A 26,651-nucleotide genomic window follows, 5' to 3' on the forward strand; every position below is an offset into this window, starting at 1 on the left:
TGACAATTAATAATACACTTAAATGTGTGTCATGCAGTTGAGTGAGACAAGAAGGAACCAAATGTGTTGTACCAATGAACCCCCCACAGTTACAAGACAGAAAGGAACAGCATTTTGTAATTATACACAGTGACATATTTTCTCATATCTACTGCCAAAAAAAATATCACTTTTGGGAATTAAAAGAGAGAGCAGCAAATAGAAACAGCTATGTCATCAGTAATTGCAAACATGTTTTCAGCTCCAGCTTCTGATAACCATCCAAAGGCGTTCTTTTAATTGGTAAAATTGACAACTGTCCAAAAATAGAGGAGTCCTTAAGGGCCATGTTCACTCCTAACAAGTCAGATAATGAAATCAGAGTACCTAGAAAGTTTTGCAACGAGATGGGAATTAGCAAATAAGCAGTACAACCAAAAAATAAACAGTGCTGCTGCTAAAAGGGCTTTTTAGATATTACAAGACTCCATTAACTTTGCCCCATGGGGTCTGATCAAGTTGTCCATAAGAGATGGACAACAGATTGACTCACTATATTTAAAATATAACCACCTCTCTCAGGAACACTAAGAGGATTGCTTAAGACAAGTCTTCTTAACACTGGCACTCTCCAGCATGTGATAAAACAAGCTGATGAAATCCAAAACAACTTTAGAGCTGACAGAGAACTTGGTTTCGGAGCTTTACAACTCAAAGATGCTTTTGTAAGGCATTATTCTTACATGCAGGTGAGATCTCAGCCCAAGATGCTCCTCTTGGTAGTGGGAGAAGCTGATGATCCCCCCCATCACTCACAGGCAATCTGGCTGATGTGAACGAGGGCTATAAAACCATCCAAAGGCAGCACGGGGAGACTCTGCCAGGTCTCCTTTCCAGCCAAAAAGACATTTCATCAGCATGATCATGTTTGAACATTAATCCTTACTTAGCAAGGATTATTGCTTGATAACATCACAGGCAAGCAGGAAAGTAAGGTCCCTACTCTGAAGTTTCTTATCTAAAGAAATTTTGTCTCTCAAGCATCACACTGTACCCTTCATTAAACAACAAAGCCAGAAGCCCACAGACTCTGCTCCTCATTGACTGAACAGGAATTAGGACACTGAAATCATCTAATATTGGGTGTCTAGGGAATTCAGAATACCAAAATATCTGCAGGTCCTAGATGGCATACAAGTAATGAAAAAACACTTCAGTGATAACAGCCCTAGTGCTGGTCATGTCCAGCTGGAACTGACCAGGAGAGCTCTCACCAAGAGAAATGTCTTATTATTCACCTGGCTGAACAAACATGTACTGAAAGCATACTTTATTCAAAGAATAATTAATAAAACTTGTTGGGGCCCAAGAGTTGTCACAGACATATCTTTTGTACACCATAAACTATGTGGAAATATGTATTTGGACAGTTGTTGAAAATGTTTAATTTTTCCCAAACACCACAGCCCTTTTCAAACAGCATAGCTTGATGGCATAATGCACATTTAAAAATGTTTTAATAGTCTGTTTTATTTATAGTTATTTACTCAATAGAGTGCATCAGCCTTCAAAGCCTCTATGAGCTATGTGTGGACTAAGTAAGCACCCAGCCATTGTTTTAAAATCATGTCATTGGCAGTTGATTGATTGATCTGTAGAGCACACTGCAGACAGACATTGCACTTCAGAAAAAACAAAAAAACAAGACTTGACTACTACCTGAGGAGGGTTACCATGATACTTGTACATCCAGAGGGGACAATTCTGCTTCCAGGATTCAGTGTGAATCCAAAGCATGCCCATTCACCAGTACTCTTATGCTGTTTTTCTTCTCTTGGTAAGGAGCAGGACAATTCAACTCTACCTGAAACACATGGGAAGTTACACATGAGGCAGAGCCCACTGTTAGTAAGATTTCCACTATTATTTCAATGTAGGAAAAAGCAGTTAGCAATGTTTCTTTGTTTCTGTCTAGTTCAGCTGGCCTCTTTCATGCAAAACTTGGGCTGAAATCTCCTTTCTCAAGTTTTAAAACATGCTCAATTCAAACATGGGAATACAGGTTGATAAAGAAAGGATCCAACAAGTAGCACAGCACAGATCTTCAAGCCTGAATTGTTATGTTTCCCACTGAGTGGGTCACAAAAATGTGGGTCCTATTTCAGTGCTGTCACTGCCCTGTTGATGGTTTCCTGGCCATCACTGAGCAGTACACCTCAGTTTTCTCCTCCTGCAAAGTCCTTTGCAATTGGTTTTGAGATACAAACTGCAAATGGTTCTCTAACAACTAAAAATGGTTGTGATTGGTTTTGGTGTTGGTACTGTTGTCAAGCAAAGTTTCTTTAAATGCTCAAGCTACTCCTCTGCCCTGTGCAGAAACTACTCCAATACCATCCCAGATGCTATTGCATCACCAACAAAACTGGAAAACATTCAGAGCACTTAAGAGATTTGCAGAGACAGACTTAAGAGTGTACAGTGCATCAAACAATTTACCACAGGCCTATCTATATATCACAGATATCAAATTCAATTTTAAATGCAAGAAGGGAAAAAATGAGTGATACGAAATTCATATACTGTAATTAAATGGAAAACACATGCAAACTGTAGCAAAAAATAATAGAAACATGAATAGTGTATGTTGCATCTGTCTGTTATTACAGGAGGAGTGGCAATGATTAGTAGAAATAGGGTTGCAAAATTATTTCTTATATAATATCACTTCCTGTGCCCACAGGGTAAATGTGATAAAGACATCTCAGCCCTAGGCGAGGGCAAAGGCAGAAAGCAGAGATCTTTCTGCTGGGAAAGAAGAGCACTTGGTTGCACAGGAGCCAAAGGAGGTGCCAACTTCTCATCCTTTGAAGGTACCAGCAACCAGTCTTGGAGCTGGCACAGCTCTTGGAGAGAGATACACTGCCAGGGACCTGCTGCCTAGATATCCCAGTCAAGGAGAATCTGCTTCAGAGTCACCCTGCACAGGGGAGAAATGCTAAGAATGGCCTAAAAGCTCCAAAATGTTGATTTTGTGGACAGTATCATGTAAATTTAATGGTGCATAAATGTGAATTTTTACATATTCACTCCGACTGGGAATTTGCAATTGTGCACACAAGCGGGCAGCCTCACTCCCAGGGAGAATATTCATGAACTTTGCACCATCCCTTTCACACGTGAAATGTAAACCAGCTCCATTAAAGCACAGACAAGGGGGTCCCTCAGGGTCCTGCTCCACCCAGGACTGAAGAGGCAGCAGCCAGGCACTGGTGCATGATGGTGATGGAGAAAAGCACAGTGCAACCCTGTGCCCTTCCAGAGGCAGAACTCTAACACATTGCCTAAGAACACAAGATAAAGCCCTGGCAAGCTTGAGCTGGCAATCTGGGTGGAGGATCTCCCCCCTCCACCCAAGCCTGACTCACTGCAGCTCCTTGCAGTGAAATAGGAAAGGGCAAGATCTTTGATGGTGGCTGAAGCAAGCAATCAGCTTGGCTGCTTTTGGAAGTGCTGAAATAGGTGACCCCAGTGGGGACATATGAGGTTTGCAGCACTCAAGTCCCACATTATTTCTTCTGTCCACCAGAAACCAAGCTGGGCTGCAGTAGATTTGAGTGATGTTCTCTGTGCAGCTGCACTGACTCCCAAAAATGCAAAGGAGAGGAAGCTAAACCAGCTTAAAACATCTCTGTTCCCTCCTGTTTTCAGGAGCTGCATCACTCAATGCACACGTGCCCAGTACTTACATCCATGCTGCTTTGACAGAACCAACATAAATGCTCCTGGATTCTTCACACACTGTGCTGGGTTTGAAAAAAGTGGAGGGAGGAGGATATTTTTCTGCAAATAGGATTTTTTTATAAGCTACATGGTCACTTTTTGCTATTACAAATACAAGAGCAATAGCAATATATACAGGCCTGAGCAGTAATAGAGATTCTGGCAGATATTTTTCCCCTGTCATAAGCACACTGGGCCTAAGGCAAAGTTTTCCTCTATTTAATAAAGAAAATGGAAAGGTAGAGAGAAAAATAAAATTAAAAAACCCCCTGCATTGCCTCTCAAATTACACAAGCTGCTAAATATTTAGGGCATTCTTTCCCACAAACATTTCAAATGGATGAGAAAGAGGTTTATCTTCTTGACAGTTCACATCCTCTTGTGGGCCAGACTCATTCCTCTGGAAGCTCACTGAAGTCAATGATACAGCAGCAGGGATGACAGATGAAGCTCACGATCCACATTTCAGTGGTACCTGTCTTCCATTCAGACAAATCAGCTCAGGATTAAGATGCAAGTGAAGACACTAAAGGTTCAGGTTGAAGAGAGAACTAAAACAGCATAAACTGTCTAAAATCTGCAGCAAACGTGTGTAATTCCCCTTTCAGTCTCTTGGATACCAATGAAGGGCTTGAACAATGCAAGGGTGACATTATTTTTCAGTACTTGACTAGAGTGACACCTGCTCTGGCTGTTTGGGGGTTTTTTCCTGGTTTTAGTGAATTGCCATCACGTATTCTCATTGCATGGCTGGTTATCCTTCTTGTAAAGAACAGAGAAGTGCTCACTGTTGATTACCAATCGGTCAGCCTGCAAACAGCTTTGCGAATCATCAGTTTCAAAACAATTCCAACTTCCTTCAAAACACCAGTAAAACTCCACTGCCCTTTTAAACTGGAAATGGGAAACCTGATTGCAATAACAGGCCTCAACCAATCTGAATTTATTACCAATTGAATTAGAAGTTCACCACGAGCCCAAATGAAAATCAGTAAACAGTTATTAGATCAAGTAAAAATGACAGTGAAGAAGACAAGAAGCAATAGCTGTAATCACCCATCCAAAATTAACTTATCAGTTATCAAGCAAATAACTGCTATGTTAAAAGCTTTTTCACGTTAGGCCACTTGTTCTTCATAAAAATTAAAATACAATGCTTTAATAAGAGAGTTTCATTTATATTCTGGTAGTCAAGCTAGAACTTAACTTGATTCTGGGCTGTTCTCAATTAAGAACTGTTTATGGTCTTCAAAATCCCTTCTTGGATGCTTCTGAGGTTCTGCACCAGAAAGAGGAGGGGAAAATTGGCAAATCATAATAGAGATGTGAGCGCTGTGCTGGGGAAAAAGAGCAACCACCCCTATGGAATCTGGATTCTAAACTCAACCAAAGCCAAGCTGCAATGAAATGTAAAGCTTTGGCCAAATTCCTAAATTCTAGTATCATGATTTTCATTTACAGCGCTTATTTTGCAGCACGTATTGATTTCACATTGGGCAAACCGCTACTTTTGTGACAAATTTTCCATTTGCGAGGTTTTCCTCTGCCATTTCCCAGCTCCATCCCCCATTCCAAGCTCCCCACGTCCTGCCCTGTGTGAGCTTCATCCCCGAGGCACAGAGCTGCCCTCTGACAACCCTGACAGTGAGGATGAGCTCGTCCCAAGCCACCCTGGTGTCCCATCCCCAGGTTTTTGGAGGCCACCTGGCTGCCTCAAGCTGTGCTGAGGCACAGCACACACCCTCTGATATCACCCTCCCCACTGCTGCACAAAGGACAAGCCATGAGCACATGGCAGAGGCAGCCACTGTTCTTCCTCACTTCAAAAGACAGTACCTGGCACTAATAATCCTTCACACTTAGTCACAGCCAGCTTTATAAACAGTAATTAAAGATGCCTTCTGGTGTACCTGCAAAGGAAACATGATTTTTGTTCTCCACAAGGACCACATTTTCTTTAGTGACCTCTGATTAAAGGAGCCAAACTTAAGCACAAAAGGATTAATTTTCAGGGGAACAAGCAGATACAGGTCACATTTTATGACCTTCTAACAATGTCTCGTAACAGGAGCTAAAAGTTAAAATCTGAGATTTTTAGCAGAAAGCCTCACAATTTTTCATTTCAGAAACTTTCTGTATACTGGTAATCAGTAATTTTGAAAGAGGGGCAGGATTCATACAGCAAAAATTGTGAAATCTGCTAAATCAGTTCTACATGTTCATACAAAAAAACCCCTTGCTTATCCCCCTGACACCACATTGAGTAAACCTTCCAGGGATGAATCAAAGCAGCATTCTGGGATTCACTATATTGACTGTTTATTGGCTTGTGCCTCTCCTTTTATTTTTAATCTTCAAACTGGCCAAGGCTTTTACCACTCACTATTTCTCCACAAATTAAGCCCACTCTGAGCACTACCTGGAAGTGAAAACGTGACAGTTACAGCCCTGCCCACTCAGAAAACCCAGTGCAACCTGGGTGAGCCCAGAGACACCAAGTCACTGCTCTGTCTAATTACAAACCCGAGGCAGATTAACCTTTGATGACTAAATTAATCTTCTAAATAAAATGAATATGCATCAGCCTGCAAATTAGGATTAAATGCTTAGCAGAATCTTTATGTGATCAAGCAGGTTTTGTGGTGCAGATGTTAACCATTAACATAAAGCAATAAAATCATTCTTTTTTTCTTATAATAACACCTAACAATTCCAAAGCCACCTTTCATCTGAGAATCTCAAAGGGTTTCATAAACATAATTAATTAACCCTCTCAGCATCTGAGACGAGCATAATAATATCCCCATGCAACAGCTGAAGAAACAGAGGCACGGCAACGTCCTGGATCGCGTGCCTCGGACTGTGCGTAATGGGGATGTTAAATGCTTTGAAGAGAAAGAAAAGACCAGGTTTATGCTGCCTCCAGCCCTGCTCTCACGTAGACAGGCAGGGTGGCTTCTGCAGGAGGCTGAACTCCTGCCATGTCCCTCTGCCAGAAATGCCCATGGAGGCTCTGGACAGCCTTTGAGGTTGGCATGGCCTCCAGCAGGCGCTGGGGCACAGGAGATGTGGGCATTGCCTCATCTCCCACCTGCATCAGGACAGCTTTCCCTGGAAAACCTTCTCTAGATGAAAAAAAATGCTTTTTCTGGATTTTTTTGGGCACTAAGAACTACCAGTCCTTTGAGGTACTTTTCCTCACACATGCCAACAATTTAGTCACAAGGAGACCCCAGTGACAGCATTCACACTTTTTTTTTTTTGACTGCTGGTGTCCCTGCAATGTGATTTCTATGTCTTCATGGAATAAAAAGCCTGCATGGAAAGTTATCACATCCATCCACATTCTGACACTGCCATGGGAGGGATGTGCCCATGGTTCTTCCATGCTCTCACAGAAGACCAAATGTTTTCAGGGAATGAAAGAAAACTGCTGAGGACTACATTGTGTGCTCATTCTTCCAACAGGGCATTTATTTCCATGGGGTTTACAATAAGGAATTCAGAAAATGTATACATGATGACTTTTCAGCCTTCCTACCCCTGATTTTAATTTCATTATTTTCAAGCCTTACGCATTTCATTAGTATCAAACTGTAAAATTAAGATTTAATTTGATCTATTTAAGTCAAAACTAATGTAAGACTATTGCTGACCTACAGACAGGCATGGGAGAATTTACATTCTTGGTAATTCAATTTATTGGCACATTTTGTTGTCTAATTGTAGCAGCTTCTCTTGGTGTATAAGTTTTCTTTTATATAAACTAATCTGCTGGTGTAAAATGTCTGTTGCTCCAAATGTAATTTTATTTGTTAAAGAGGTAACTGGATAAGTTCTCAAGGTCAGTTTAAATTTCTTGGCTATTAAAAGGAATTTTGAACTAAAAATTTACCATTATGTTAGAATACTGACATCACATATATAATTTTGACATATAAGAGACTTCCTCAGTACTGGAAGTTAGACATTGAAAAGCATTTGTTGTTTTCATACAATGACTGCTAAAATCCATGGAAAAATTCCAAGGACTTTAATAAGCTTTGAATTGGGCACATTATTACTATGAATGCAATTCTGGATACCTCTCATAACATCTAGGCCATGTGAGAAACTTAGGAAAAGCAATTAACATTCTTGCATTGACTTTTGTATTTACATATGAAATTTACCATTTAAGACTTTAATTCTCCATAAAACTGCTTAAATATACATAACTTCAGTGTTATTTAAATGCTTTATGATCTTCCTGAAATTATCCACTAATTAAAATCACTTACTTAACTTAGAATCTTAAATTTACCTACTTTTATTTTATTTGGAAGGAATTGGATTTAATGTGCAGGTTTTGTTCATTTTCTTTCTGAGGAAATCTTAATTTGGAAGGAAAATTATGATTATATGGTAGGGAGAAAGATGTCTTGAAGGCTGCAGACTTAAACTAGTGGTAATCATTAGCTACCATGTATGACATGATGTATATAATTAAGAAATAAATTTATTACAGAAACTTGGAATTATCAATTAAAAAGTAGTCAGTGTGGTCCCCCAAGGTCTGATATGATTACCTGCCTTATCTGGGCTGTCACTTCCAATGCTGGCTGGAATCTCAAAGACCTCAGAGGGGGCTCCCTGTGTCAAGTTAAATAAGTGAGACAACCTTAGTGGAAAAATGCAATGATATGAGCGCGTGCAAACAGAACTCTTTTAGAGGAGAATAAAGAGATCAATTTAAACCTGAATTTTACTGGCAAGCTGCTCTTCCTTCCTAATGTACTTCTGAAAGGACTGGCAGAACCATTCCCTCTGTGGCTGTACCCCAGTCTGCTTGATGTGCTAAGGAATGCTGAACCTCAGGGGCAATAAAGGACACCCCAGTCTGTTACATTTTTTTCTTACCTATAACCTCTGCAGACTTTGATTTTTCCTTTGAGTTCCCTCAGGTTTAAGGCCAGAAAAGACAGTTAAATTATCTACTCTGAGCTTGTATATATATATATGCCAGGCCACTAAGCTACACTCACTGGCCTCCTTTTCTCTAGGCTCCTCCTAAGTCATCCCACTGATCCACAAACATGTCTCAATTATGAGGCAGTGAATCAGTGTAAAAAAAATAAACAGCTCCTCCCACCTGCCTTTGTCTCCAAAATCTCAGCTCCAGCAAAATTCTGTTGCTCACCCTGAAACAGAATGAAAAATTTGGCATCCTCTGATGAATTAGATTTTGTTTTTCACACAGAGTGTCTCACATCTTTATTGCTCTCGGCTCTAGCTTGGACTAAAAATAAAATTAATAGAAAGTGTCACCTCATCATATTTTTTACCTGATTGGTGTAGATGGATCTTAAATACTTTATATCCAGCTATGGAGGCTGAATACACCTTTTTATGAATTCAGAGACAAACTGAATAAAGTTAAAACACAAGTTGTTCATCCACAGACTCAACATAAAAACCTAATTTTTAGAAGCACTATAAAACTTCTTCAAACCAATATACATCAAGAAACATAACACACTGTTCACAACTCCAGTACCTGCCTATTCAGTAAAACTTTTGACATTTACCAGAAACAGAGAAAAGGAATCTAACAGTCCAAAACTCATGATAGGGTTTTTCAGGGTATGATTTGAAGACTGTCTGTTGGCTCCAAAATAAAGACTCCTGGAGACTCAAGGAGCCTGACAGACAGTGATTGTCTCCTCTTTTAAAACTGTGCTGACAGCATCAACTGTTGTTCACTTTGGTGTCAGGGAGTGTCAGGAAGAGTGAAACACTTCTTACCTTTCCACATCATGCAAAATTTAGCACCTCTGTCTTTCCCTGGATTCGCCCCACGAGCGTTCCAAACGTGCACAACAAAACCACATGAAACTCAGATGATTTCAGATCATGTTACAAAGTCAAAACACAGAACAGATTCACAGAAACATTTGCTAAGGTTCACCAACCTGTTGAGTGAACCTGGGCCCCGTTCCAAGCAAATCTGGATTGATTAATGTTTTCTTTAAATCAACATCACCTGATGTTCTCTGCTACTGATGTGAATCTCAGCTTTTACTTTCCTCTTTGGGATTTTGGACTGGTGTGAGTACACAGCTGAAAACAGCACATGGAATGAACATTCATCTATGTATAACTGAAGAACATGTATCACTGTTTCTGCAAGGAAATAAAATATTGCAAAACCTTATCCCTCCAGCCTCATCAGTATTTTGCACTATTATGAGCTTTTGGGGGAGGGCTTGGTGTAGGGCTCTTTTCAAACTGTTGATGCATTTAAGAACACAGCAGTAAAGGAGCTCTTTCTGCATTTCAACCATGGGACCAAATCGAGATACACTCAGCTGTACAAGGAGTGGAACCTCTCTAATGGATCTCTTGAAATCAATGGAACTACTTATGGAGTAATATACCATTACCCATTGTGAGTGAGAGCTACTGTAAATAAGCTTTGGAAAGTATATTCCAGCTACAGCTGTGCTTGGTGGTTTGTAATATTCCAGCACTTGCTAAATATAAATAAATAAAATAAAGTGGGAGACAGTGATACTCTGATTTCTGCTCTGACTGTACATTTGTTGGGAGTGTCCAAGCAATCAGAACACTCCATAAATACCTTGACATGCCTGTGGGATTCCATGCTAACTTATAATCCATCAATGAAGCAGGCAGCAGCTCTTGAAGACATGCTAAAGCACTTCTAGGTTGAATGTAATTCATTGTTACACTCTCTGGTTGAGTGCTTATTTCCTCTTTCAGGAAGAAGTGGCTACACGTGGAGCAGTTGTATGCTGGAAATTTCACTTAAAATTTGCACCATATTAAGTAATTATTGAGTAAAAGCTCTGTATTTTATCACTTGATTTATCTTCTTTCTATACAAATTCTTTGTCAGCAACCTTAACATTCAGGAATTTTACTTTGAACAAAGCATGTCTATACCTATATCTTTATCAGAAAACTGACAAGTTTTCAGGATTGAGACAGGTAAAAGTATTCAGATAGACAAGAAGAACCTGTCCCACCCTGTTCTCACTAGACATACATGAGTATGTATTTTGTGTATCTAAAAGATACCTGTTCATCACATAGCTGTGCTATTTATTTTTTTTTTATTTCTCACTCCTCGTTTCAGAGAAACAAAAAACCGAGGAAAATAATAAAGAAGTGCCAAAGCTTCTGTTGGAATAGAAAAGGAGCGGGAATATCGTAAGACAGACTGTTCCCTCAATTTCTTCTGGCCAATTTGTAGTTCCCAGCAGATTTGCAGAAACTTTGAACAAGCACAGAAGCCTGGCAGTGCTGACATGAGCTGAACCCTCTCTCCTTGTGAAATTCAACCACTGCAACTTCATAGGCAGCTTTGACCAAACACAGACAAGATCAACCCGAACGAAAAAGAGATTTAAAACTGACTGGATTCTTAAGGAGAACTTTTGTCAGCAACTGAAAAAGGCCCCAGCATTTCATCAGGGAACTTCCTAGCAGCTTAATTCCTCACTGATACATTTGTGCTGCTGGGTCCATCCCCAGTGTCCTGGGTTCCTTTTTTTCCTTTTGCTGCTGACTTAGACATCGGTGTCCACTAAGGATCTAAGAAAAGGAATCTTTAATGCTCAGGCTGTAAATATGCCACAGAGTCCCAAGAGCCTAACATATGTCAAAGGCATGAAATGATGGCCATGAAAGGGAGTCCTCCATCTGTGTTTGCTTAGCTGAAGAACTGCAGGGCTGACCTGTGGACTGATGTGGCTGTTTAATATGGTCTCTGCAAACCGTTCAATAACATCAGAACTGCTGGTTAATCCTCTTACCAGTACCATTGACATTATTTCATGTTCCACTAATTCCAAGCCATCTGTAGAAATACTTGCCTCTCTGGCAAGACAATAGACAGTGACTGAATTTTTTAAAAGGCTGCAGCTCTAATAATCGTCCAGGTATAATTTCAGAGCAAGATTATTATTTTTTTTTATGGCAGCATTTTTGCATAATGTTATAGTGTGAGTCTCACCTCATTTTGCTTGTGCAAGTCAGGAGTAAAGGTAATTAAAATGCATGGGAAGGACTGAACTTTGAAATAGAATATTCTCAAACTAATATCCAAGTATATTTTGAGATCATGTCTCCAAAGGTGTTCACATGCAAAAACCTCAATTATTTAGATTTTGGAAGAATAAAAATTATATTTCAAATGGAAAAAATAAAAAAGAGGTATCTATAGTTCTATTTTGTAACTTAAGCAGTTTCTGCAACATTTTCCTTTTTAATTTGAATTTCCCATGTAGAGTTTGTGACAATCATAAAACTGACACAATCAGCTTTTTCACATGGTGATTCCCAATTCAGTGTTGAACATTTAAAATAAAAACACTCAAAATTACCCAAAAATGAATGAAAAAAATGCCTGGCTAATAAAACAATCTCTTCTTAATAATTTTCCCATGTATTTCCAACCCAAAGAGTGTGAGACCATGGAGGAGAATGACGCAAAGGAGTAAAAACTTTCTGACTTTGGAAGGAACTAATGTTTTTGAAACTGTCCAATCATTCTTACCTCTCTTTGCAACCTTTAGGGAGTCACAATCCATCCAGGAGAATCAATTATTGAATGTAACAGTGAGAGCCTTGTGTCACCACTCCTATCATGTCACTGTCTTCTGTCGAGGAGCACTGCGGGTCTGAAACCAAAGCAGACATACAGTGTGAATGAACTGCAAAAAACCAAACTATTTCAAAATCTGGGAGACTGGCTAACACCACTGTCCTGCTCTGAGCATGGCACAGCACAGAAACTGGTGGAGGAAAGAATGTTTCTGTACACAATGCACTCAGGCCCCCACTATCACTTAATCCCTCTTCCATCTCTGCCAAATTCCAGCTGCAGCCCGTACTCGCCTCCAAAGGAGCAGAGCTAACAGCAAAGTCATATCTATTGGCTTCCTTGCCAGCATTTCACAACAGATATCATCTGATTAGGTGCTAAGTGGGACTATTTGCACTTTTGCTTATGGCACATATAATTATGTAATTCTGTAAAATGCCCAAATGACTGTTTAAGCAGCAGCTGCACAAAACAGAGGCATTGGTTGGACAGCACAGAAAATACAAATTAAAATAAAACCAGCACAGGAAAAAAATACACGGATAACACGTACATATATATGTATTTATACACCTTCAGGACTATCAAACACAGAACAAGATCATGTCAAGCAGGAAACCACTGACAAGCAAGACTCTGCCTCTTGCTCCTCGAAAGTTTTGCCAGTGATGTCCAGTGACATTTAACTTACTTTTCCTAATTTTCAGATGACACGTGTCCTAATTTCATTTCACAAGAATAGAGCTCCCACAAGCTTTGATTAGAGGAGTCACAAAGTATCAAGGTTAGTTTGAAGTGCTGTTATATTTTAAAATACATCCTTCTAAGCATATGGGTGAGATGGTTGCAGTGGTAGGAGTCTGCCACAGAGGTGCTCCACAGAGGTCAAAAGGAGATCACTATTTGTTTAATTTAAATAAATCAATTTGTTAAACAAGGAGCTTCTGAGATTATACGGTCGGAGGGTGGAGAGCAAAGAAAGATAATTATTTTTGTTTGCATAAATCATTTTCCTATTACTTGGGGATCAGGGTGGTATTGTTTGGGTTGGAGAAAGGAGAGCAAAAAAAGATAACTGTATCAATTTGCTGATTGGGGTTACATGGGATTTTGCTGCTGGGGCTGGAGAAAGGAAAGATCATTATTTTTATTTAAATAAATCAATTTGTTGTGATCAGGGATCACATGAGGTTGTGCCATTTGCAAGGAAGGCATAGGAAATTCTCCTTTATGGATAGCTGGTTGTAGAACAAATGTTCAAGCACTATTCTATCAAATGGAAGTTAAAAAAAAACAAACCCTTCAAGACTAGAGAACTGAATTTCTATTTTTTTCCTTTAGAAAGGCCCTGACTTTGTCATCTTCTATTGGTCTCTAACTTAACACATTAACTGTTAAACTTTTAATGCACTGAATCACAAATATATATACATGTATGCGTGTGGACATGTATATAAACCCTGTATATAGACAATATAGAGAAAGAGAGAGAATGAAAGAGATTAAAAAAAAATTACAGCTACCAGGGCCTGATCCTGCAGAAGCCCTTGTACTTCGAGGCAATGCTGATGCAACTACTGTACAAACTGTGATTGCCTTCCCAGGACATAGGACCAGCTCTCCAGTGGGGAACATTCATTGAAATCAATGGCCATTCTGTGCACACACACTTTAAGGGCCTGATATTTGTTGCTTCTTTTCTGAAGCAATTAATGAAGCTCTGTGTGTAATTTTAAAGGCCCTTCATGAACTAACTGGAAATCTACAGCACTGAACATCAGTGAACTCATATCCAAAACTAATAGCTTCAGTATCACTGCCAAAAATTGACTAAGCGCTCTTTGTGCCTGCAAATGGGGTTCTGTGGGCAGTATCCTTCTATCTGCCTTCAAGGGATAATCTCCTCTTACAAATAAAACAATTGTTTCATTTGCGCATTGCAATGGTTGAATGAAGCTGCAGAAATGAATCTCACAGGTCTTGAATGTGCTCAAGTCAATCAAGAGCGGATTTGGGGAGTGGGGTGGCTTTCAATTACTACATGTTGCTATTTGTAAAGCTAGTTTTAAAAATGTCTTTTCACAGGTTTAGATGTGACTCATGGAGAATACTAAGCAAACAATTCCTCTCAATATACCAAATTAAAATATGGCTTGAATATAGTGTAAAAGTCAAAAATCCATATCTGCATGATCAAGTGCCCCATATATTAACCTTGGAGTGAAAACAAGGAATAATCCAGTTAGCTCTTTAACAAATAAAACAATGTTGGAGTAATTACAGAAAATAGTGGGCTGCAACCATCCCTTGGATACTTTCACAGCCAGTGGTGTAGTCCAAGGGATCAATTTGTGTTTGTAACAAGAATGATAAATCTAAGTAAACATCTTTATTTTTACAGTACGTTAAAGAAGCATTTTTATTTAGGGCAGTCATATATCTCCACATTATTCTGAAGTATGCTTCTTTATTGCTTTTATGTCTCCAGAACTGCCTGAGGAAAGCATCCTTTTCTCCTTGTGTTTCATTGTTGTTACCCTTGTAGAGTATAACATGCACAAACTTGATTATGATTAATTGAGAGCTTCGGCAAATTATGTTTTTTATTCCTTTCCATCTAAGTCTTCCATCTGCTCAAGAATTAAAAAAAAAAAAAAAAAAAGACAGAGAAATTTTACTTTTATAAGGACACTTAGGGCTTTCTGGATAAATCATCAGAACAACTGGTTCAGCAATAATGGCTACAAGCAAAGTCTTCCTTCAGTCTTACATCATCAACACATTAATGCATCTCTGTCCTACAAGAGAGGCAAGACAGGGTGATAACTGGTCCAACCTCATTCAATCTTGCTGCAGAGCTGGAATTTCAAACTGAACCCAACCAGTTTAGGACACTGCTCAATTAGATCCTGCCACCAAAGAACCACTTGCAGCAGTGAAGTGCAAGGTCTGTAAACATGAACAGCCGTGTCCTTCGGCACAGTGCAGGCAACACCAAGCTGGTTATTCTAAAGAGGCACTGTTGAAGTTTTCACCCAAGGTGCTGCAGCTGCACAGACCAGCCCATTAAGCCTGGTGTACCACATCAGATAAGGCCCTTCCTTCAGGGTTTATGATTCAGGTATAAATGCCTGCCATCCCCTGGAAACTGGCAAATGAGGGTGCACTTGGCAGTCTGGGGTTTTCTTAATAGGATGAATGACAGAAGCGAGAAGTCGTGTTTAACCTGTATGACTGTGAGGAGGAAAAGGCAGGGCTTTTTCATTTAAACACAGCCTTGTTCTTCAGCCTTGCTGGCACACAGCACACAGTGGGGATGAGAAGGCAAAATTATTGAGAAATTTGTCCCTCTGAGACCACAGAGTTGAAATAACAAAAGAACCAAACAATTTTAGCAACCAGAAATACAATCAGTCCTTAAAAGGCTGGTCTGGACAGCTGGTGGCGTGGGGACAGGGGCTGTGGATTTATGACAAGGTCAGCACCAGTGGCATTTTTCTTATTCAGCCAATAACATGAATTGAGTTGTTGGCCTTGGCCCAGGTCCCTGTGAGCAACACTGCAAGTGACTGACACCACACCACTCTGGAACCACCACTGAGCAAGAGAGGTTAAATCTGCACACTTGGCACTGGCAGGGACCACAGAGCACTGGTGTGATCTGCTGCTCTACGTCAGCTGTAAAGGCAGTGACTCCCATGACAGGTATAAAAATCATCACCTAAGGTGGGTCTCATTGCTTGTAAAGGTGGCATCTAGTGACCAGCAGGAGAGTTACTGCAGTGTCACTGCACACAGGTGGTCAGAGTGGAGACTGACAAAACATCAAAAGAGAAGGAGTCCATGGTTCAACTGAATCAAACCAGATTTAGAGGTAGATACAGAAGCTACACTTCCTCTGCAAGGGTTTGTAGAAGATCCTTGTCAAATATGTGCTGACAGCAATGCTGTAAAACCTCTCAGCAGCTCACTGACATACAATTCTCTGGTAGCCTCATAGGAGATCAAGAAACTACTTTGAATAATAGAGATGGCTTGTATAGAAAAACCATTTCTGCGGGAACAGCAATATGGATCAAGAGTCCTGCATGGCAGAGTGAACAAAGTACAGAGAAATGGTACTGATGAATGCCACATGGTTGGTAACCCAGGCACTACCCATGTACCAGGAAAAAGCAGCCCCTTCTTACCCAGGAAAGGAGGGGTGTTCTATTAATCAAATCCAAAATTGTTTTATTCCCAGCTGAACTTCCCTTCACATTGGTCAAGTGACTTCAGCATTCCATTTTTGAGGCTCACAAAAAGGAGAGGCTGCATGTACCCACACCACTGCACAGGCTCTTAGCAAGAATGATTCACTGGAGTAAACTTTTCCAGTGATATGTATCACCCTTCCCTGCTGCAATGGCATGGTTTGGATAGAAGTGAGGGATGCCTTATGACTTCACCCCTCCAAGAAGCAATCCCTGCACCTCCAGGCCCAAAGGGATCACCACACAGAAATAAGTAATCTGGTGACAGAGCTACTGGAATCTCTGGTCAGAACCCTCTGGAACAGCTGTCCCAGCTGCTCTGGGGGCTGCTACAACTGCTGCAGTCCCCTCCTCTCCCTGTGCTCACAAACTGAGTGTACACAAGGGCACAAACTCGATTCAGTCTTCTGTGGAAAGCCCTGCATGAAGCCTCTTTAATTTGGCTTTGTGCAAGCGTGTGAATCCCACCCTGATGCTTTCTGGGTACTCAGGGAAACATTAGAATGGCAGCACAGCAGAAATGGAAAAGCAGTCTCATTCTTTGGCAGCAAATAATTTATTTCATGTCCACCACCTTTTTGGTTTTTTTTCTCCTGCTGCCTGTTTGTGATTGTAAGTGAAATTAATTTCTGAAGAATTTAGCTAATAATTATTGGTGAGAAGATCCTGCCAATCTCTCAAGATAAACAAGAATGGGTTCTGGCTTATGCCAACTGCATTTCACATGACTGTTCTATTTTTCTAATTTAATAAATATTAACCTTTCTGTCTTTTAGGGGCATTGTACAAGACTTTTTATCTTCTGATGTGACAGGGTAAATGGCCAGTACATGCCAAAACTACTCCTATTATACAAAAAGGCAAATTTTCCTTCTTTCATTTCAAGACAAGACATTGTTCAAATTAAAATTAAAATGCACACAGATTATATCTTCTTTTACATGAACCTATGCAAATGCTATTTAGGGTGTGCCTCTTTTTCTAACCATGAATTCTTCTAACATCAGATAAAAGAGATTTATCGCCATATTCCCATTTTATCTTCAAACTTTTGCCTAGTGGGAAAGCATAAAGCAGACAGGTGACCCCCCAAAAAGGCTGTAGGAAAGGATCTTACATCAAGGCACTTGGCAGAAGCTCAGATGATCTTTTGGAAGTTGCCAACCTTGCCAAAGACTTTCCTCACTGCCTTGAGCTGACTGCTTTCCTTCCTTGAGCCTCAGTTTCCTGACTGCAAAGTAGGCACAGGAAGGTATAACAGTTCTTCTCCCCTTTTTTTCTATCCTATTCCTATTGCAAGCCCTTCCAGGCAAGTCTGATTATGCACTTAGCACATGGGGTCTCCAAACCCAGCTGGAGCCTTCAGGCATTCCTGTAGTATAAATAACAATAATGATGATGAAGCATTAAAATAGACAGAACTTGTTCTTTGTTCACTACAATGTGAATCAAACTGTGGCTGGACTCGTATCTAACACCACCAGCCAGTTTATTTATGAGAGGATTTATCAGAAGTGGTTGGGTTTAATTTCCTCTAATTCACGCTGCATGAAAAATGGCAGTTGTCCGATTTTAATCTAAAACCTGATGATAGGGCTTCCCAGAAATAACAAAAATACCACAATGGAGGTATCCAAACAGTAACTGGAGGAGTGCAGTGCAGGCTGATCATGCCTGCTGCCTCACACCTCCACTCCATCCCCTCCCTGCTTCAAATTTTCCAAAGGAACCTGTAAAGTCAGGATCACTAAAACAATACAGGAATTATTAGCAGTAAGAAAAAGAATTGTGGGGCTTCAACTGCTTTCTATGGTATCTTGATTCACAGAAGGAGTTAATCTTTTGTTCTTAGGCTTTTTTTATTTTTAACCAAGTGGGTATGTGTAAGATGCCTTTCCTAAGGTGGAAGGAGGAGGGAGAGGTTGTGAAAAAACCCACTGTTATTTGCAAATGGAACAAATACCTGAAGTTAAATATGAGTGTGCATCAACAAGCTCACAAATTATTGTGAAAAATAATAATAAAAAAAAGTGGAATTCCTTTCCAAACAAATCAGAGAAAGATTCAAAAGCGGGGACCAATCAATACCACCCTGTGATCAACAGGAAATGCTAAGAATAACTGTATATCATGTGTGGCTTCAAATTTACAACCAGGACATATAATCTCATTGTAAGGAGAGAGTCAAGTTCAAGAACTTAGCCTCTACAGTAAAGCTCTCATTTTAACTAAAGAAGCTGAGGTCGACGGCCTCTCAAATGAAACAGATAAGGCGACATAGGGTTCTTGTCAGAAACAAATGTTATGTCTCTCCCTACTGAAAAGCTTAAAGATATTATCAGCAAAAGCCTAGTTGGGCCTGAAATGGGTCCCAGAGAAGTAATATTAACCAGGCTCCTGGCAGATCATTTATTTATCTCAAGCTAAATTCAATAAAGAGAGCCATATATAAGTGAGGGAAAATAATGCAGCTGCTAGTAATTTATCATTGGATGGAAAGTCATTGTTATCCTTATCTCTCCAATGATGTTCTATTTCCAACTGGTAATGAATTATGGGGCTTGCCACATCTTTACTATGTGACAGGTCAACACTACCTCATGGGTACTGCACTGTATTTATGCAATCAATAGAGAGTTTGCTGAGAAAATATTGGCAACCTTTTTGCAAGAGTGACCTGGGGCCACACGGCCTTAGGATCAGTGGTGGTGGTCAGTGGATGGAGCAGCATTTCTCTGCTCCTTTAAAACAAAGATGCCTTTGAATGCTTTAAAGGTATTTTTCACTTTATAGAAAGCCAAGCATGTGGAGTGAACCACTGGATTGTTAATTAGAAAGCATTCTGCTCATTTAAGCTGGCTCAGCCACCAAAGGGATCTTTCCTATTCCTTTGTTGCACTTATTAGAGGGATTTATTAAATCAAACTCCACCACAGACTTATCCAAAATTACTTGTGCCTGTGGTGTCTGGGGCACAGCAGAGGCACAAAGAGCAGGGCTTTGGCCAGGCTGCTGCTGAGATGTGAGGCCAGGCTAACAAGCAGCACCGGGTGCCCCACAGAGCTCCCAAATTCCACACTGAGTGCAAAGGTGGAAGCCATACAAGCCAATATCAGGTTTTCTCTGCTGTGAGGGACCCCCCAGCACCACCCCTGCAAGAGAGGCAGTGAAACACTGTGTTATGGGAAGGATGGCTCCAGGAGGGAGAGCCCTGCTACAGGGACACCTGGCCAGGGAAAGGTTTCTGCAGCAGTCCCTTCTCTGGCACTGCTCTCCCGTCCCTCAACCAATTCTGTCCAGGTTTTCTCTCTCCTCTACTTCTTCCCATTGGGGTCAGTTTTCATTATTCATGAGAAAAGCTCATGTGGATTTAGAAGATTGTGTTTATACTAAAAAGGCATAAATACACTTATTAACTTTTATATGTATTTTAGAACTTTTATATGTATTTTGTTTTTATGCTAAAAAAGCAGAAATACACTTATTAACTTTTATATGTATGGAGAGGGGGCTGTATATCACAAATAGCTAAAACATTACAATTTTCAAAAACATCTCTTGAAGAACAAGGAAAATTTCCAAATACATTAAAATTATCCAGAAAAATAAGGAAATATTTTAGAGTAAGCAGTCTTCTCTCACTAATAATTACCAGATAAATGAAAAACCTACACAACCACAATTTGGCCCAGACCACATTTCTGGATTAGGCCACTTGATCCTCCTGCCATCTAGCACTAACTGCTCTGGAGCCTTCTGCCTTCTTCTCCATTGAGACTACCCATTTGTGGTCATGGATTGTTTCAAGAAATGAGCAATCCAGAAAATCCCATGTTGATCTTTTTTTTTTTTAGTTTGGATAGGTAGAAAGGTAGAAAAATATGCATCCTTTAAGGCAGAGTAGGAATATTTTTGGAAAAAAAAGAAGGGAATTCCAATTTTGCTGAAGAGAAGCAGCAGCCATGCCAATGGTAAAAGTTACTGATTGTAGTAACACATGGATCTTTAGCCAGGCAAAGGGATGTCCAGATGAGCTGGATCATCAATGCTGAACTCACAGACTTTTCTGGAAGTGCACAATAGGACAGGACTGTACCCAGGCGACATCCAAATGAAGCAAGAGGAAAACTAAAGCTGTCTTTTCCCATCATTGTGGGAAAGGGAAATTTGGAAATGCTGGCCAGCTACAGTTCACTTACATAACATATTAGGTGACCTAAATGATACAAGTAAGGTGGCCAAGATTAACTCAGGTGAAAAACAAAGGCAGAGAGCTCCATCCATTGTTAAACAAGGAGGGTGTTTCCTGCTCACAGAGACATGCTGTGCCTTCTGGCATGCAGGCATGTGTTAATATGTCCCTTTGGCTCTGCATGTTTGGGAAAGTCTTAGTAATGGAAAAACAAGGAGGTTGTAGGTGAAGGCTGAAGTCCTTTGGCAGAGCAGTGTGTGCAAGAGCTTGACCAGAGCCTGCTGGATTGCACTTGGGCCGAGGCTGTGATAGCAGCCTGTCAATTCCCTGAGCATTCACACTCATTCACAAAGATTCAGAGAGTCACTGAGAGCATTACCATATCCTGGAGTAAATAATCTCATTTTCCCATGTACTGACTGAGATATAAATTCCATATGGCTTGGCTGTACCAGAAGGGTTCTGCCCAGACCACATCAGCATAAGAAAGCTCTGATATTTTTATAATCAGTTAACTCAAGGGGTCATCTAGCTGATGCCAGGAAGGTCTCCTCTTTCTTTTAATAGCTGAGAAAGTATAATGGATTTTTTCAATTTAAACAAGTTATGTAAATAGAACAAAAAAAAAAAAATCTAGGTGTCATATAAAACAAGATAATCCAGAGGAGTACACTCCTTGAAATCACCTATTGATTCTGAGTCTGTCATAACCAGCAAGGAGTCTGCTACTTGTCAGAGACATACTCTTTCTCATGTAATTTCAAACACACTGTCAAAATTGTGTATAGTTTCTAGCTCCCAGGCCTTCTACTTACACACAAATCACTAAATTCACTTTTTAATTTCCATTGTTTGGAGGCCTATCCCAATTTTTTTTTTTTAAAGAAAGAAAATCAAAACAACAAAACCCTAAAACATTGACTTAAAACTTACTTAGGTTTACAGAGGGAGAGTCTGGTAAAAATGATGTATGTGTTTAATAATATGTTCCCTGGTTAATAAAAAACTAGATTATTTTTGGACTACAGAATTTAAATGGAAGAAAGTTTAGCCATTAGGAGCCTGTTTACTATTACCAAGAGAATATCCAGTTGGCGGGTCAATAGCTATCATCAGAAATAAAAAACCACAGCAGCCACCTGTGCTTAAGGCTTGTGCCTGTTAGGAAAAAAAAAAAGAAATGAAAGGGCAAAACTTGAGAAACAAAACTAGAGCATGGTGGTTCTCTTCAGTTTAAAATTTAGAAAAGAGAGGACATTGTTCTGAGCCTACTGAGTTAAGAGTTTAGAGGATATGGTAACCATCTCTTCCAGACTGTTTAAGATAAAATGGGCAGCAAATACCTGCATCAAATTTTTTCTCCAGAAAACCAATCCAAAGCATGCTGAACCATCTTGGGTTCTTCACAGCATAAAGGTTTGCTCTGAAAGGAAGTGTGCACACAGGGATGTTTCCCCTTTCCTCTGTGGATAGTCCCATCACTGAGCCAGCTGGAGAGAGGCCACTTGGAGTTGAAAAGGCCAATAGACACCTGTGTCAAATGCATCCTTCCTCTAGCAGATGGAAATAATTAGAGCCTTGAGGAAGTTCTCACTGCCTGGTGTGAGTGGGTCAGAGTGAGCCGCACCTGCAGAGCCGCAGCTCGAGCGGCACAGACGCATTCCCAGCAAAGCCACTGCCAGTAATGGCACCTCTGCTGAGGGACACCAGGATATCTACTGTGGACATTGGGCAAGGCAATGAAATCTCCTTCCTACATCACCTGGGACATACAGCAATCCTGAAATTAAATGCAGAGAAGAAGGGTTTTCCCCTCTGATTTCTTGTTTCCACATGAGGAGAGCTGTTCTTGTTCTCACCACTCGGCTGTGGTTAACATTTCACTCTCCTAGAGACTCCACTGTGTACTTATGTATGTATGTACCATACTGACATTTACATGTAATTAAAAACTACCTAGCATCATGTGGTGATTCAGGTATTTTCTCATGTAAGTATAGAGAAGAACTGTATTAGTAAATGAAAACATTTTAAAAACAAGTACCCTATGTAACATATAAAATGGTAATATATAAAATGCTCCTCATTAGAGACACAGAAATATTATAGTCCAAATATCAGTTAAACATTGAAAGACTGGATATTCAGGTGATTGATAAATCTGCAAAAGATGAAATCTTTAACTTATGAACACTAATGAAACTAAGTATGAAAACTAATGAAACACTTGAATCCAGTTTAAGTTTGGATAATCAAAGATGTTCCACTTTTCAGTATGAAAGTAATTTTCATCTAGTAAAATCTGGACTAAAAAAGCAGAGGAGAGGCAGCAGCAGCATCTGCAGAATATCTTGTGTTCCTGACCACCTCCTGGTTTTTTAAGGTTTCTTTAGGTCAAACAGCACCCAGTTTTATAGCCAGTTCTATACCAGTTACCCCATTTACAAGTTCCCAGGGGTTTAATGGCTGTTACAGATACTAATGCCCAATCAAGTGTTGATGCAATTATTCTTTACATCCACAAGCAAAGTCTTAAATAAATAGGCAGCTCTTTATTAACTTGGCCTTCAGCTGATAACATTTTCTTCCCCATGCTTGTTAGCAGAGACTTCCTTTCTGAACTTTGATAAGACATTTACAGAGTATGAAAGAAAAAAACTGAAAACCACAAACAAACAAATCCCCACACACAACAACAAAACAAAAACCAAACCAAACAAACAAAAAAAAGAACCAATAAAATGATTGCTCTTTTGAACAATGATTATTTCATTAGCACAGGACCTTAACCTGGACTTGTCCAGTGTTACATAACTTTTTGATACCCTGCCCTCTGCTTGTCCTTCTCTCTCACAGTAGAGCTCTCATGGCTCAGAGCCAGAACGCTCCTCAAGGAACCTTCAGCACTCCCTGATGCCCAAGGAAATGCTCCTGCCATGGTCCAGCTTAACAAGGAAGGCAAAAGGTGGTGCTGCCTGCAGCTGCTCCCTGCCAAAACACTCGCCAAGAGGCCAGCAAAGGTTGAGGTCACCTCCGTGCAGCTCGTGCCACGTGCTCCCATACTGAGCAAACAAACTCAGGCTGAGCCATGAAATCTGAATACTGGGACCCCATTTACCAACACAGAAGGGAATGCAGTGAATTCAACAAACTTCCAGGACAAGCTCCCAGGGGCTGGACTGGAACACAAGGTTACAGGTCCAATCAGGCAGAATTTGACTGCACAGCCAACACAGATCCAGACACTTTTCCAGCACATGCAACTCTCATTTTTTCTTTGAAAGAAAATTGTCAACTCTTCGTTCTCTGTTGGCTTGCTGAACAGCATCTTTTTTCTTTTTCCAACCTCTCTATCTCCCAGAATCAAGCCTCCAAGTACATAAATAAACACTTCAACAGCCATAAAAATGATGGTGTTTAAAACATATAGGGAAGCTCACTACAAATAAAGAAGAAGCTTCAGCTCTCTGGGAGTCTTTTTTTAAATGTGTATTTCTGTGAAATTCTGAAACTATTCATGTACAGATTTGCAAAAAGTAAATCTCAACATACTCAATTTTTAGTCTCATGTGAGGCTTAGGTTGTGAAGGAAGACACCACTATATTTTGCTTCCTTTTCTTGTATAGCCTAAATTCTGTGACTCAGACAATTGATCCACAAGAACAAGCCAGGGTAGGTAGTAAACTATCCAGGACAAACTCCCTATCACTTGAGTTTTTAAATCAAGATTGAATCCCTTTCTAAACTATGTGCTCAAGCCCTACCACAAGCTCCATGCAGCAATCACTAAGCAAAACCCTCTTGCTTATGAGACTCAGCCAAGATGATTATAATGGTTCCTGCTGGCCTTAAAAATCAGGGGAAATAGAAACTATGGTTGAAATTCATCCACACACAAAGCCCTGTGATAAAATTTTGAATAGAATTTCAGCCAAAGTGTTTAGAATGTCTCAGGCAACCCTGCATCCAGAGAGATTTTAGGGAACACCCCTCAAATTACACATGGAGAAGAACAACTGTGTCATGCCTTATTAAGGTTTTGTTTTGCAGAGTGTGAGAGGAAATAAAAAGCATTGCCTTCTGCCCCAGGGTTACTGCTGGAAGAGAAAGACCAGCTGGGACCTCTTGTGGAATGCAAAGGAAGCTTAACATTTATCTGTTTCTGCTCTCACTGGAATTTTTGGAGGAGCTACTAAAGAGTGCATCTCCAAGAAAAAATAAACCTCTAAGGAAGCTCTTTTGACCTAGTAGCAAGTTTCAGAAGAGCTGGTGGCTTTGCTATGTATCCTGAGGCTCATAAAACAGCCAGTCCCTAATGCTGAGGAGCCAGGGGAGGAGGACTGGCAGTGCTGCACATGAGAAACTCTGGTCTGTGACCTCTGTCACTTCTCCATTTCAATAACTCCCACTGTAGAATAAAATTCACCAAGGGAAGCACTGACTCCACAACTCACTAACATAAATCATATGTTGAAGGGCAAAGCACAGAAAATTGCCTTGAGATTTGGAGCAGTTTGGGAAGCACATGACTCCAGCACGCTGCATTTGGCCAAGGGCTCTTGCTCCCTCCTGAAATGGGCAGGTGCTCCTGGTCCTCCTGCATGGGAACACAGCCTTGGTCAGTGGGCAGAGACTGGCCCCAAACACATCCACACAAACTGTACATGGGTATTAGTAAACACGCAGATTCCACCATAAAGGGATTATAGGACTCTTCCCCAAAGTCTGGATGGCACATGGCTACCAAACAAAGGAAATTATGCAAATAAATAGCCCCAGAGGCAGAGTAACCATGATCCACTCCTACTTGTGAATACTGGGCAAACACCTAATAACCAAAATTAATTACCTGCCTCTGCTCGTTTTGTCAAATGATCAAAGTAATACATCCAGTGGTTGCACAGGAATGTGACTATTTGTACAAAATTACATTTATACAGAAGAGGAGCAGGGCCAGACCCTGCAGTATTTGTCATTAGTCACAAGTAAGTCACCTTATTGAGGGAACTGCTCCTCATTTCCCTGCACCAGCACTGCAGGATGCAGATGAACTTCTGCAATATTAAGGTGATGAGATTCTGCAGCAGAGCAAGGGTAGAATCAATTCTTCTCAGAGCTCACCTTGTCCTCATCAGCCCACCTGAACACATGAAATACTTATGAAATCAATTTCAGAATGACCAGACAAGGGGCTGGAAGCACTACAGTCAGTTCAGTAGTTGGTTCTTCCAGGAACACTTTGGGAATGGGGATGGAAGTGTGTAACTTCCTTTCCCACAGGACCCCTGCAGTGCATACAGTAACTCTCCATTCAGGAGATGCTGCTGAGCACACAGCCTCACACACTCCATCAAATGAACACCCCTGGCCCCTTTCAGCAATAGCTGTGCAAACCACCATTCTATAACCTTAAACTTACCTTCCTCATTTCTTCAGCATCGTGCAGTATTTTGGATTAGCACCAGATCAAGCTGAGATCCTTCAAAACCATTTTTTCTGGCACAATGCAACCAGAACTGTGGATGCTGCTCTTGAGTTTGGCTGTCTGCAATGAAAACTGTACTACCAATCCATAGGGAGTGGAAAACACAGAGCAAGGATGCTCACAGGGCCTGATTCCTGGGCCACTAAAGTCCTACGGCAGCTTTCTCCTGTCTACAGCAGGCTTTGAAGGCAGGCTGGTAAAATTCCATCTTGGCAATCCAGTCCATATTTGCTCCCAATAAGGCAGAAAAAGTTTGACAGATCTTAGCAAATCCAGCCCATGGTTTCAGTCTCCTTATGAAAGCTTTGGATATGCCCTCCTGGCAAAGAAAAAGGAAAACTTTGCAACAAACA

General features: G+C 40.5%; 1 long non-coding RNA gene across 1 annotated transcript; it reads right to left on the minus strand.

Moving 5' to 3' along the window:
• Positions 1-1,703: 1,703 nt before the first annotated feature.
• Positions 1,704-26,353, minus strand: LOC139596160 (uncharacterized). The gene is made up of 3 exons (XR_011681264.1): positions 26,233-26,353; positions 12,320-12,443; positions 1,704-1,843 (listed from the first exon to the last, which is right to left on the minus strand). It is a non-coding gene; the product is annotated as an uncharacterized lncRNA (long non-coding RNA).
• Positions 26,354-26,651: the final 298 nt, after the last annotated feature.

Source organism: Agelaius tricolor, unplaced genomic scaffold (assembly GCF_023055355.1).
Source record: "Agelaius tricolor isolate 1412-34295 unplaced genomic scaffold, bAgeTri1.0.p SCAF_15, whole genome shotgun sequence".
Lineage (NCBI taxonomy): Eukaryota > Metazoa > Chordata > Aves > Passeriformes > Icteridae > Agelaius > Agelaius tricolor.